This window comes from Eleutherodactylus coqui, chromosome 5 (genome assembly GCF_035609145.1).
Source record: "Eleutherodactylus coqui strain aEleCoq1 chromosome 5, aEleCoq1.hap1, whole genome shotgun sequence".
NCBI lineage: Eukaryota > Metazoa > Chordata > Amphibia > Anura > Eleutherodactylidae > Eleutherodactylus > Eleutherodactylus coqui.
This window is the reverse complement of record NC_089841.1, coordinates 138,805,581-138,817,039: the sequence shown is the minus strand read 5'-3', so window position 1 is coordinate 138,817,039 and position 11,459 is coordinate 138,805,581. Positions and strand designations below refer to the sequence as shown.

At 39.6% G+C, this 11,459-nt stretch overlaps 1 protein-coding gene across 1 annotated transcript in view; it reads left to right on the top strand.

The window, feature by feature from the left end:
* Positions 1-811: 811 nt before the first annotated feature.
* The window catches only part of RPH3A (rabphilin 3A), a 248,315-nt gene continuing 237,667 nt past the window's right edge, over positions 812-11,459 (top strand). Inside the window, exon 1 of the mRNA XM_066601920.1 lies at positions 812-867. The gene's annotated coding sequence lies outside the window, so the exon portion shown is untranslated. The remainder of the gene's footprint in view (positions 868-11,459) is intronic.

Below are 11,459 nucleotides of genomic sequence, written 5' to 3'. Positions count from 1 at the left end.
TAAAGCATCAAGGAAAACTCTATCCTAGGCAATTAACTGAGATGTAAGGCAGTGTGCATTGTTCTCCTTGATAAGATATTTGAAAATGCCACCCATTAAATGCGGTAGTATCAGACCGCCATGTCCGTTGCGTTCTGTCTTGCATGCTTATAAAGGCTATGTAGGCAAGGGGTAATGAGGTATTTATAATGAAGTATATGATCATTAGCATTATTTAAATAATGGTAATGCTAATATCATGTAGATAAGAGCTGGGAACGACCCTTAAAGATGTTTCCTCTATTAAAAATGCTACATCTGCAGATTAGTATTTCTATGTCATGATGATCATGAATTAATTACACAATGTGTTAGGAGGATGGGGAGGAGATGCATAGATTAAGCAGGATTTGACCCTTGCACCATGCATCCACACATTTTCTATAGGATGAGATGAGTGATACTGAAGGCTGAGCACTGAAACACATGAATGGTGTGTGCAGAGCACTCCCAGTCCCATGCCATGTTGTGTGAGATTCATTCATAGCATAACCAGGCGTGTTCTGCAGTGAACTGCTTCTGGCAGCCTCTGAGCTGATGAGGTGTATTGATTCTCCCAGTATTCCCAGCCCAGGAGAGTGCGCATACATTGCCTGCTCAGCAAGGGATCCAACAGTAGCATTTGCTGTCTTTCCCAGAGACCTGTCAGCTGCAGAAATGTAGTGTGGCACTTTCTTTACCTCTCTATACTCTTGCTTTGTCTTTTACCTTACAGGCAAATCAACAAAGGCTACTGCAGCTGCTGAGGGAGTATTACATACAGCACCAGTCTCTATTACAAGAGGGATTGGGTCTGCAATTTCCACCCTGCTCTGCACACACATAAAGGTAAAGGCAATCTCAATAGAATTCTCTTGTGGCCCTGGATACAGATAATCACCTGTGTTCTGAATGGTGTCTGATTTAGCAGACTTGAATATACTCTGTTACATTCTGTCTTCTCTACCATAATACAGGGTAGCAATGGCACTGAACTTGTCTGTGATGTATTCTTCTTGTTGTATATTTATAATGTCAATATTATTGTTGGGAAGGTCTTTGTGTAACCAGCCTGGTGTGTGAACTTAGGAAGGTGCTGTTTGGGTCTTTATTGATTGCAATGGGAATCCCTGGAATCATTATACTCATAGTAATTTATGGGAGGAAGTCACTAATTTCTTGTTGGCAGGAGACGTCTATTAGTCAGGTAGAGATGATGGGGAGCTTCTTTATAGATTGCACCAGCAACATAAGGCAGCAGTACTTGGCTGCAAAATGGTCTGTCAAAATGCGGCACCAAGTTTGCAGATGTGTGCTGCATAGCATTGTGCAGGGTTCTACCAGTCCCTTTGTCTAGGAATATGCAGTTTAACCCCTTCCACTGCAGATGTATTTACAATGCAATGCAAGGGTTAAACAGATTGACATAATTGACCAGGCTCCTTTAACCATTCATGTGCTAGGTGAATGCAATGGCTAAACTTGCGCCTCCTTTTTTTTATTGGAATATAGAATATATTGATTTACATTTTGTACTCCTGCGATAGATTGCAAGCTCTTTAGAAGAAGCGCCTCCTGCAATTGACTATTGAAGGCTATCTTCCCTTTATGCTATTATTTTCAGTTTTTTTTTTCTGCTGTAAATTATGTCTATCTCCTTGTGTTAACTCCCGAAACTTACTAAATGCGATACAATACTTTGCTTCTGATTGGTTATGAATATATGGATTAGCAATGATTTTTTTTTTTTTTTGGCGTAAACATCAGTTCTTAGCATTAACCCTTTTAAGTCGTCTCTAAGTAGCCTTTCTTAATGCAGATTCCCAGTAGTGCAAATCTGTATCCGTACGGAGTATATCTGTATTGGACTAGCTGGGTAAAAACCTGCAATGTAAGGCTATGTACACATGGCATTAAGAATTCTTATGTAGAGATTTGAGATAACCTGTAGAAATACCATATGGCAAACAGGTTATAGATTCCTCTAACCTATTATAATATATTTTTCTGATCGTCTTTCCTCATAGCTAAAAATCTCCATATATGCTGCATATATATTATGTAGGGTGTAGTGGAATTGCAAATGAAATGCATCATGGATGGATGGATGGATATAATTGATTTCACAACCATCGGCTAATGATTTGTCATTCCACATTGGAATAAAGTGCAGGGTGTGGTAAAGAAAATCTAGAATTCATGGATAGATAAACCACCAAAAAAATAGTTTTCTGTAGTTGTCATGGATCAAAATGTAATCTTTATTACATGTTTTGAATGTTGACTTCTAAAGATGTGCGTTATGCATCTTGAGGTATATACATATGCATTGTATACAGCTTTTACAGATGTCACTTTAGAACATTTCCTTTATTGTCATGTAAAGCAGAACCCATTATCCCATAAATAGGAAATGGCAATAAGTAATGTTTTTCTTCTTATTGTATTTTGAAAACTACTATAGGTGGCAAACTTTTCTGGTTCAATATCCATTATATCTGATACATAAAACAATTTGCTGTACAGCAAATGTCCTGTTAGCTGTATGATACAAGCTTCCATACAAGTCAATTAATTGTAGATCCAAGCATATGATATACTAGCTACTTGGGGGATACAGATAACTTCACCCAGTGTGTTTATTGATTCTAGTTATTGCCTTAACAACTTCAGGAATGACACCAATGCTTCTCTGGTGACACTGAATTAGAGGAAGAATTACAGCTGAGGTTTCATGTGTTTCATTCATTTTCAGTCCTTTCTCCTGAACTATAGTTATTTATAACTAGTAATTGCCATAATGAGGGTAACATTCTTTTTTTTGGTTACTTATTTACTTTTTCAATCAACTTCGTTATCGTGCCATGCCTCAAGGTTTGATAAATGGTTGGACCAAGTCTATGTAAACTGCCCCTAGGCACATAGGGTTAGCCACAATGTAATTAACGTTCTGATACTTAATATTGGAATGTACATGCAAGAAAATTTGTTATTATGCAATTGATTACCCAAAAACCACTATGATTGAATATTGATATAACCCTCTTCCTCCATAAGAAATTGTCCTCTGAATATTAAAAAGGACCTGTCATGTCCTCATGTCAGCGAGGCTGTCTACATAGCTTTTCAGCTGTGGCCTAGTTGACTCCAATTATGTGGTTGTTTTATTTTTGGTTTTTTTTTTTTGTTTTTTTTTTTTTTCGCTCATACTTGCCCCTGGTCCCTCATTGAGGTTCTTCTTAGATTTGTCTGTGAGTACTGTTAATGTGTAAAGGGGGCAGTCCTAAATGCTTACTTTGGTGACGTCAGATTTGATTGACAGTTTCCAAAACTATGTAGCTAGGCAGGTGATATAAAGTCCTATTTAAAGGGAATCTGTATGCAGGGAAAAAATACCCCATCTAAGGACCCCATTTAATAGCAGTTGGGATGCTAAATGTAGGGATACAAGCATTTTATGATATTAGTCTTTCCTGTTTCAGAATGAGGCTTCATTAATCTGCAGCACTGCACTGTAATCGCAAGTAGGAATCTAATGTATTCATGAGATGCATTAGTTACGCCTAGGAAGCACCAAAGGGTGGCTAGCTCCATAGAACCAATCCTCCAAATGGGCATGCAGGGACTCCGCTCTAAACACAGTACAATAATCCAATGAATTATAATGTCCAGCGTAGATATAGATAAAACCTCAAGTTTTATTACAACACTTTAAAATCCAACATATTGTCCGTATCGGTGAAAGTCGTAGCCAATTAAGGACTGTATGCCCAAAACTCGTCAGCGGTCACTGACAGTATATTGGCTTGGTTTTAAAAAGTTGTAATAAAGCCTGAAGTTTTATCTCTCATAGTTATGCTGGACATTATACTTCATTGATACTCCTCTCTCATCCCAACTCCTACCTGTGGTAGACAGATTTCTCTCTCTCTTTAGAGAGGATGAAGACAAACTGTCACTCACAGGCAGAGGCTGGTGTGATGGAGAAGTATCCAACATACTAGAAGACTATATCAGACTACTCACAATCATTAACACAAAGAACAGTATAGTGTAGCAGATTAATGACACCTCATTCTGACACAGGAAGGTTTGCCCCGATGATGCCCTTAAACATTGGATGAAAGTCGACTAGTCCCACCAAAATAGTAGAGCTCAGTGGACCATCTAATGAGTATGGGGATTCCTAGACTCTCCACTGAAGGCAGATTTTTGAGGAAGGAAGGAAGGATTGAAAGTGTAAAGGCAGATTTCAGATGCGATATAAGACGAGATACAGAGTGATTAGTTGGTCATACTTCGTACAAGTGTGGTTTATCTATGCATTAAAGGGTTATACAGTATTAAAAACACATGGCTTTTTTCTTCCAGAAACACTGCTACGTCTATCCATGGATAGAAACACTGCTACGTCTATCTGGTATTGCAGCTCTGCTTCATTGAAGTGAATGGAGCTGAGTTACCATACCAAACATAATCTGTAGATAGGTGTTGGCACTACTTTTGAAAGAAGGCAGCCATATTTTTCTAATTCTGTATACCCACCTCCGCTTTATAGAAGGCTTAAAGGGAATGTCTCAGGAAGAAAACCCCTTTGCAGGTATTAAATGGCCATGGACTCCATGTGTTTCCATGCACATGCTTTGTCATGCTCATAAAGCCTTAGACAAAGGGAATTTGGTTGAACACATGACTCAAAACTATATTTGTATAATGAACTATCCAACTGTCATGGCACATGAAAGGTACTTGCTCAATTATACTTAAAGGAACCCTGCAGTCCTGGACAAATGAAGATGGTTGAACTGCTTCTCTGACGAACAGATGCACTCTGTGCATTAGTATGCATTGGTAGTCTACATTGCATGCTGCTTGTACTGGCTACAAGGACATTACTGGTCAATCAACGCAGGTGTGGTGTCTTAGACTAATGCATACTATAGCACAGTGTGCGTCAGGAAGTCAGGGATGCAGTTCAGCCATCTATGTCTAGAATTGGTGGGTCACTTTAACTAGTTGCACCACTTTCAGCAGCATTAGAAGTATGTACAATAAGAAAACCTTCTAAAAATTATCAGTCTTGATATCCCTGGTGAATCTAAATCAGACATTGAACCTTACCATGAGGGTGCGTTCACACGAGCGCATAAACGGCGCGTTTTTGCGACCAAGCGTATATACGTGACCATCTGAGGCAATGGTTTCGAATGTATTCGTTCACATGGGCGATTTTACGGCGCGTAAAAACGGCAACCCGAAAAAAAAACGGAACATATGCGACCGAAATACGCGCCAACGCATATTCGATGGCCGAAAAGACCGTTTGCAAAGTAGGAACAAACGAAAATACACTTTCTAGCTCTGGTCGTGATCGGCGAAAAACGTTCTCTCCGGCGAATATACGTTGCGCTCGTGCGAACGTAAATACGCCTAAGCTCGTGTGAACGCACCCTCAGAGTGAAGTATGCAGTAGTATAAGAACAATAAATCATAATCATCTGGAACTAAATGAAGAGCTCTTGAAATTTTGAGGAATCTTCTCAGTAGGAAAAAGCCTTCCAAAGGAGCACAGCAACTCAATCACTTAGGAATAAAATATTCCAAAATAATATCCAATTAATAAGTATGCTTTAGCAAATGCCAATGTACTTGACATCTCAAAATGAGAATAGGTGGGATTCTTATCATAGAACGGTAGAGTTTGAAGGGACCTCTAGGGACATCGGGTCCAGCCCCCTGCTCAATGCGGGATTCACTAAATCATCCCAGACAGATATTTGTCCAGCCTTTGTTTGAAGACTTCAATTGAAGGAGAACTCGCCACCTCCTGTGGTAACCTGTTCCACTCATTGATCACCCTCACTGTCAAAAAGTTTTTTCTAATAACTAATTTGTGTTTGATCCCATTGCTTCTAGCCTTTCCTTGTTCAAATGAGAATAGGGGTTATCCCTCTGCACTGTGACAGCTCTTCAGATATTTGTAGACTGCTATTAAGTCTCCTTTCAGCCTTCCTTTTTGCAAGCTTCCAGTTTGCCTATTTCTCTTTTATATGGGGGTGCACAGAACTGGACACAGTATTCCAGATGAGGGCTGACTAAGGAAGAGTAGAGGGGAATAATTGCTTCACGTGATCTAAGACTGCATGCTTCTCTTAATACATCCCAGAATTGTGTTTCCTTTTTTTCTACTGCATCACACTGTTGACTCATGTTCAGTCTGTGATCTATTAGTATACCCATAGTGGAACTATATGGGAGGATTGCACCCAGGCGCAGAGCCTTAGGGGGCCCATAAGGTCTCTATTCTCCATATAGGTAGCCAAGTTCTACTAATGAAGTATTAAAGTTAGGGACCCTGTTACAGACTTTGCAATGGGGCCCAGAAGCTTCAAGTTATGTCTCTGAGCATACCCAGGTCTTTTTCATATGTGCTGCTGCTTAGCTCAATTCCTACCATTTTTGCATGTGCTTCTTGAGAGGGTAGTAAGGTAAAACACATTGCTATCTAAAAGTAATACTAATGTTTGTCTCTATTTGGAAACAAAAAGCAAAAAGTGATAAGAAAGGTAAACCTTGCTGTAATACTAAGCCTGACCACCACAGTGGGATTGGTGCGGTTTGATTAGTGCGGGTATCAGGCGGCAGACCCCTGTCGATAAGTCATGATAGTATACAACTGGACATCTCCTTTACTTACATGCTTTTACATTCAATATTGTTGTAATGTGGCAATGTGGGTCAGATAACAAGAGCTATCTAAGCAAAGTAAAATATCTCTTCCGATGTAGATGCATGCCTAGATGGAAGATGTTAACCCTTTTGGCATTCTTACTTAAATTCCCTTTTCTGTTCTATTCAAGTTATATAGTACTTGCCATGAACTTTTTTCTATAATGCAGCTTTACATTGCTTTCTAAAACTCTGATTGAAATTGGCCACCCCAATGTAGCCAATGTAGTGACAGAAATTTGGCAGGATAACTGTGCGGGTACGTTGCTCTGCAGCTACTAAAGGCCAAACCAATTTATCATATAGTGACATACCAGACTTTTACCTTTGCGGCCTGTAAACATAAATACATATATTTATGGTTTATCATCTTGGCATTAGTTACTACTGTAATATGTTGTCTGACCCATTCAAAAACCACACTGGCTTTTTTTTTGCCTAGCACTATTAATGTGCCAACATTAAAATCATATTGGTGTTAATTACCTTTCTCTCTCAATATGTTAAGTCACCATAAAAAAACAATGACTTCTATTAAATAGATGAAATATAATAATGAATTCCTTTGTTAACTGGCCAGTCATGTAGAAATAATAGAGGAGAGTTTGGGTATTTTACTGTAGAAAGCCAAGGGTTAAGTCATGCAGAAATATATCTTAATGACAGGGGTAAGTATTCCTGCAAGTCAGAGTGTTTATAGGCGGAGACTTGGTAATGGAATAAGACAGGAGTCATTTACTGTTATTCCCTATTTGCTGCTACCTTTTTATTGGGCCAAGTGCTGACCATCTGATTTTCTGCTGATAGGCAGCGTCCATGTGTTCTGCTATAATTTCCTACTTTATGTCAGATGAAAGAGCTCATCATTCTAAGCGTTGACTGTGAGTATACAATGACTACCGGAAATGTCTATTGTTTGTACGGAACAAGCAGAAAATGCAAGCAAGCCCCCACCCCCTTCTTCCCCACTGCATGAAGGAAAACGGTAGCAGTCTGATACATAGACGACATCCTCAGTTATATACGAGACCGGGGAGCTGTCTTCTCAGATATCTTCTCACTGTAACTATAATTTCATTTTGGACTCCATTTGCTCATCACATTCTTCAATGTGCAGTTGTGATGTAACTTTTTCCTGCAATTATTATATCAAAATAAAAGCCTTGGACAGAGATACATAGTTCTGTACCTGGCTTCATGTTATCATATATATTCCCAAAGAAAAGCTACCCTGTTGATCTTTTCAATTCCTCCCCAATAGACAAATATAACACATGCAAAATATGTATCCGTCTTCAAAATCTTCTGCACTAATATGAGACACTATTGTAGGGTATCATCTTGGCCTTATCTAATATACATACATCTTAGCCTGATGTGGTGTGGTTTGTTATAAAAGCAACTCAGCTTCCATATGGATGCATTATGTAACTACATGCTATGACTTGCACTCACTTATCATCACCATAGCATCTATAGGGTGGGCCATGGAAAAGTAGCCCAGCAACACATTCTTATGAAGGCGGTCTGAAAAAAAAAAATCTTTGTAGCCCATGGCAACCAATCACAGTACAGCTTTCATTTTTGTACTGCTGAGGTAAAATGAAAGCTGTGCTGTGATTGGTTGTTATGGGCAACAAAGATTTTCTTTTAGACAGCTCTCCTATGATTGTGGTAACAGGCTAATATTCTGTGGCCACTCTTCATTGTAATGTTGCTTACTGAGAAATATTTTAATTAAATGTGCTAAAAAAAAAAAAAGTCTGTGGAGCCTTTTGAAAAATTCCACCAGTGTCTACTAAACTTCCATGTTGGTTTACCCTGAGTATTTTGTGTATTCAAAATAGCTGGTATCTTTCCATTATTACTATTATTCCTAATTCCTCTGAATAATTTTCCTGAGCAGGGAACAAACTAGTAATGACCACTTGAAAGTGAGTTTGTATGTTTGTGTGTGGGTGCTTCTCATGCTCCGCCCCTGGTGATGTCATCGCTCCGCCCCCTGGTGACTTCATTGCAGGTTTTACAACATATAAAACGCAGAGCCTGACTGACAGGAAAACAACACTGTAGGGCTCTTGGAAGGAAAGAACAAAATGAGAATATAAGTAAGCTGTTATCTCTATGTAGTAGAGCTGGGTGTGTGATGTGTGGGGCATTGCGTGATCAGAAACACTGGTACTATAATTTCCTAATAATTACTAGTATTTATATAATGCAGCCAAATAAGCCTCATATGCAACAAGTTGTCTTTCTGTCCTCACTTGGTATGCCTCATGTCTTCTGCTTGTATTTCCATAGTGGCCTGTTTTGTTTGGTCTGATATATGGTGAAATTACTTAATCAATAGTCATTTATACAAAATCTACAATTTCTCAATGCAGCTCAGTACAGAGTAATCCAAGATTTGTCTGTATGCCAACATGAATTTCGTTTGGAGATGTAACTTATCCAGATATCAGTGACAATTGCAATACTTCTTGCTATTGGTTATGTAGATAAAAATCTATATACCAAGCAACACCTTCCTAGTGAATGATTATATTAGTCTTAGGTTTGTACTAGAGGAATCCTTTCCATTGAATTGGCAAATAAAATGCTTCTACCATAACAGAGGCAAGTTGGAGGAGTTGGGTCTGCCTATGACATATGTCATCTGAACATGGGGTATTATCACTTGCTGATGTAAGAGAGTGAAGGAAGCACCACTTGCTTCCTCTACACATAGACTTAGCACCCGAGCCACTCTGACAGCGGCTCCGGTGGCTGCCTTCCCCAGTCAGTGACGTGGCCAGACGAGAAGGGAACTGTCAGGAGTATGGAGCACCAATGAGGAGGCCTCACTCCCTTGGTGATGCAGCAGTAATGCTGCTAGTACACTGTGAAGATCTGTCCCCACATAGACAAATAAATAAGGGCTAAGCCCGACTCTCTCCCGAATATTCTAGGCACCAAGGGGGTGCTCTATATAAAGGAACTGTAACTAACTGCTTACTAATTGATGTGGCATATTTTTGTAACCTACCATCACACAGAGTCGTGGAACAGTGTTTCTCAACTCCAGTCCTCAAGTACTCCCAGCAGGTAATGGTTTCATGACTTCCTTAGTTTTGTACATGTGATGTAATTGTCAGTGCCTGTGAAATTGCAACAGGCCTTTTGTTTATAGGATATCCTCAAATGAAGACTTGGGGTGGAGGTAGCAGGGGAGTACTCTTGAGGTTTGGAGTTGATAAATGCTGCCATAGACTGCTTTATTAGTCAGTGTATGTGTCAATTAAGCAGGACAAGCCTACTGGGCAGTAGTCCAAGACTGTATAATCCCTACAAATTCAGGGTGCGTTCACACGAGCGCATAAACGGCGCCCAATCGTATAAACGTATAATCGTTTTTGCGCCCAATCATATAAACGTGACCATCTGAGGCATTGGTTTCCAATGTATTCGTTCGCACGGGCGATTTTACGGCGCGTAAAAACGACAACCCGAAAAAAAGGGAACATATGCGACCAAAATACGCGCCAACGCATATTCGATGGCTGAAAAGATAGTTTGCAAAGTAGGAACAAACGATAATACGCTTTCTAGCTCTGGTCATGATCGCCGAAAAACGTTCCTTCTGGCGATTAAACGCTGCGAACGTGCGAACGTAAATACGCCTACGCTCGTGTGACTGCGCCCTCAGTCATAGAAACTGTTGTTCTGGCAGGTATGAAACGCTCATATGATTGGTGTGGATTTTGGGTCACTAACATTTTGTTCTTGTGAAATTGGAACCTTGGAGTATTTTTTGTGGCTTTTATATATTGTACATTAATATCTCTTTTTGAGTCCTTTAATAATAGTACAATAAAACTTGGCACTTGGGAGCATATATCTTCTCTGGCCCTCCTGCTGTCAGCAATGCAGGACCCTAGAGTATATTACTGGAGACAGCATCTGTCATTAGCTGTCAATAAGCACTTAGGACCAGAAGATACTGGGTGTGGCTGCATTACATCTTAAACACAGATCATCCCAAAAGTCAACATTTGTATTAAATTAATTAACCCTTTCCAATCCACTGTCTGACGTCTGAAGACATTATGATTTAAGGCTGTACAGCTCTGATGTTGAAAGACGTCCGTCGGGGTTCTCTTACTGTATATTGCCAGCCTTTCTGCTGTTGGAGCCTATCCAACGTGTCACCTTGTGCAGTACTGGCTTTAGCCAGCATATAGCGCCATTGTATAATGGCAGAAAAAGAGTAAGCCACCTAGGAAAACCAGGATACAAATTGGATTGGAAAAGGTTAAAATTACAAAATGTTTGAATTTTAAGTAGTAGTCATGTTGCATCTCATACCTAGATCCCGGCGTTGTTTTTGGAGTATCCCAAATGACAATGCACCATTCCAACATAATTTCTATTTAAACATTTCAATGTTGCCTTGTGGCTAAGACTGTTTGTGATGCTTTACAAGCTTAATGCAAAAGAGTCTTCTGCAACCAAATCCCCACCAAAACCTGAGTATCTTACATGATGATTTTTGCCATGAATTTCCCACAGAATTCCACAGACTCTGCAACAAAAACCACATTTTTTGATTATAGATTTTGCACCATGTGTGAAAGCACCCATAAAGGGGGTTCCTGAGGGTTTTTTTTATTTTGAATTCCTGCTCCCTATGCTTAAAAATGACAAGCACTATACTTGCCTCTCAGCGGATGCCT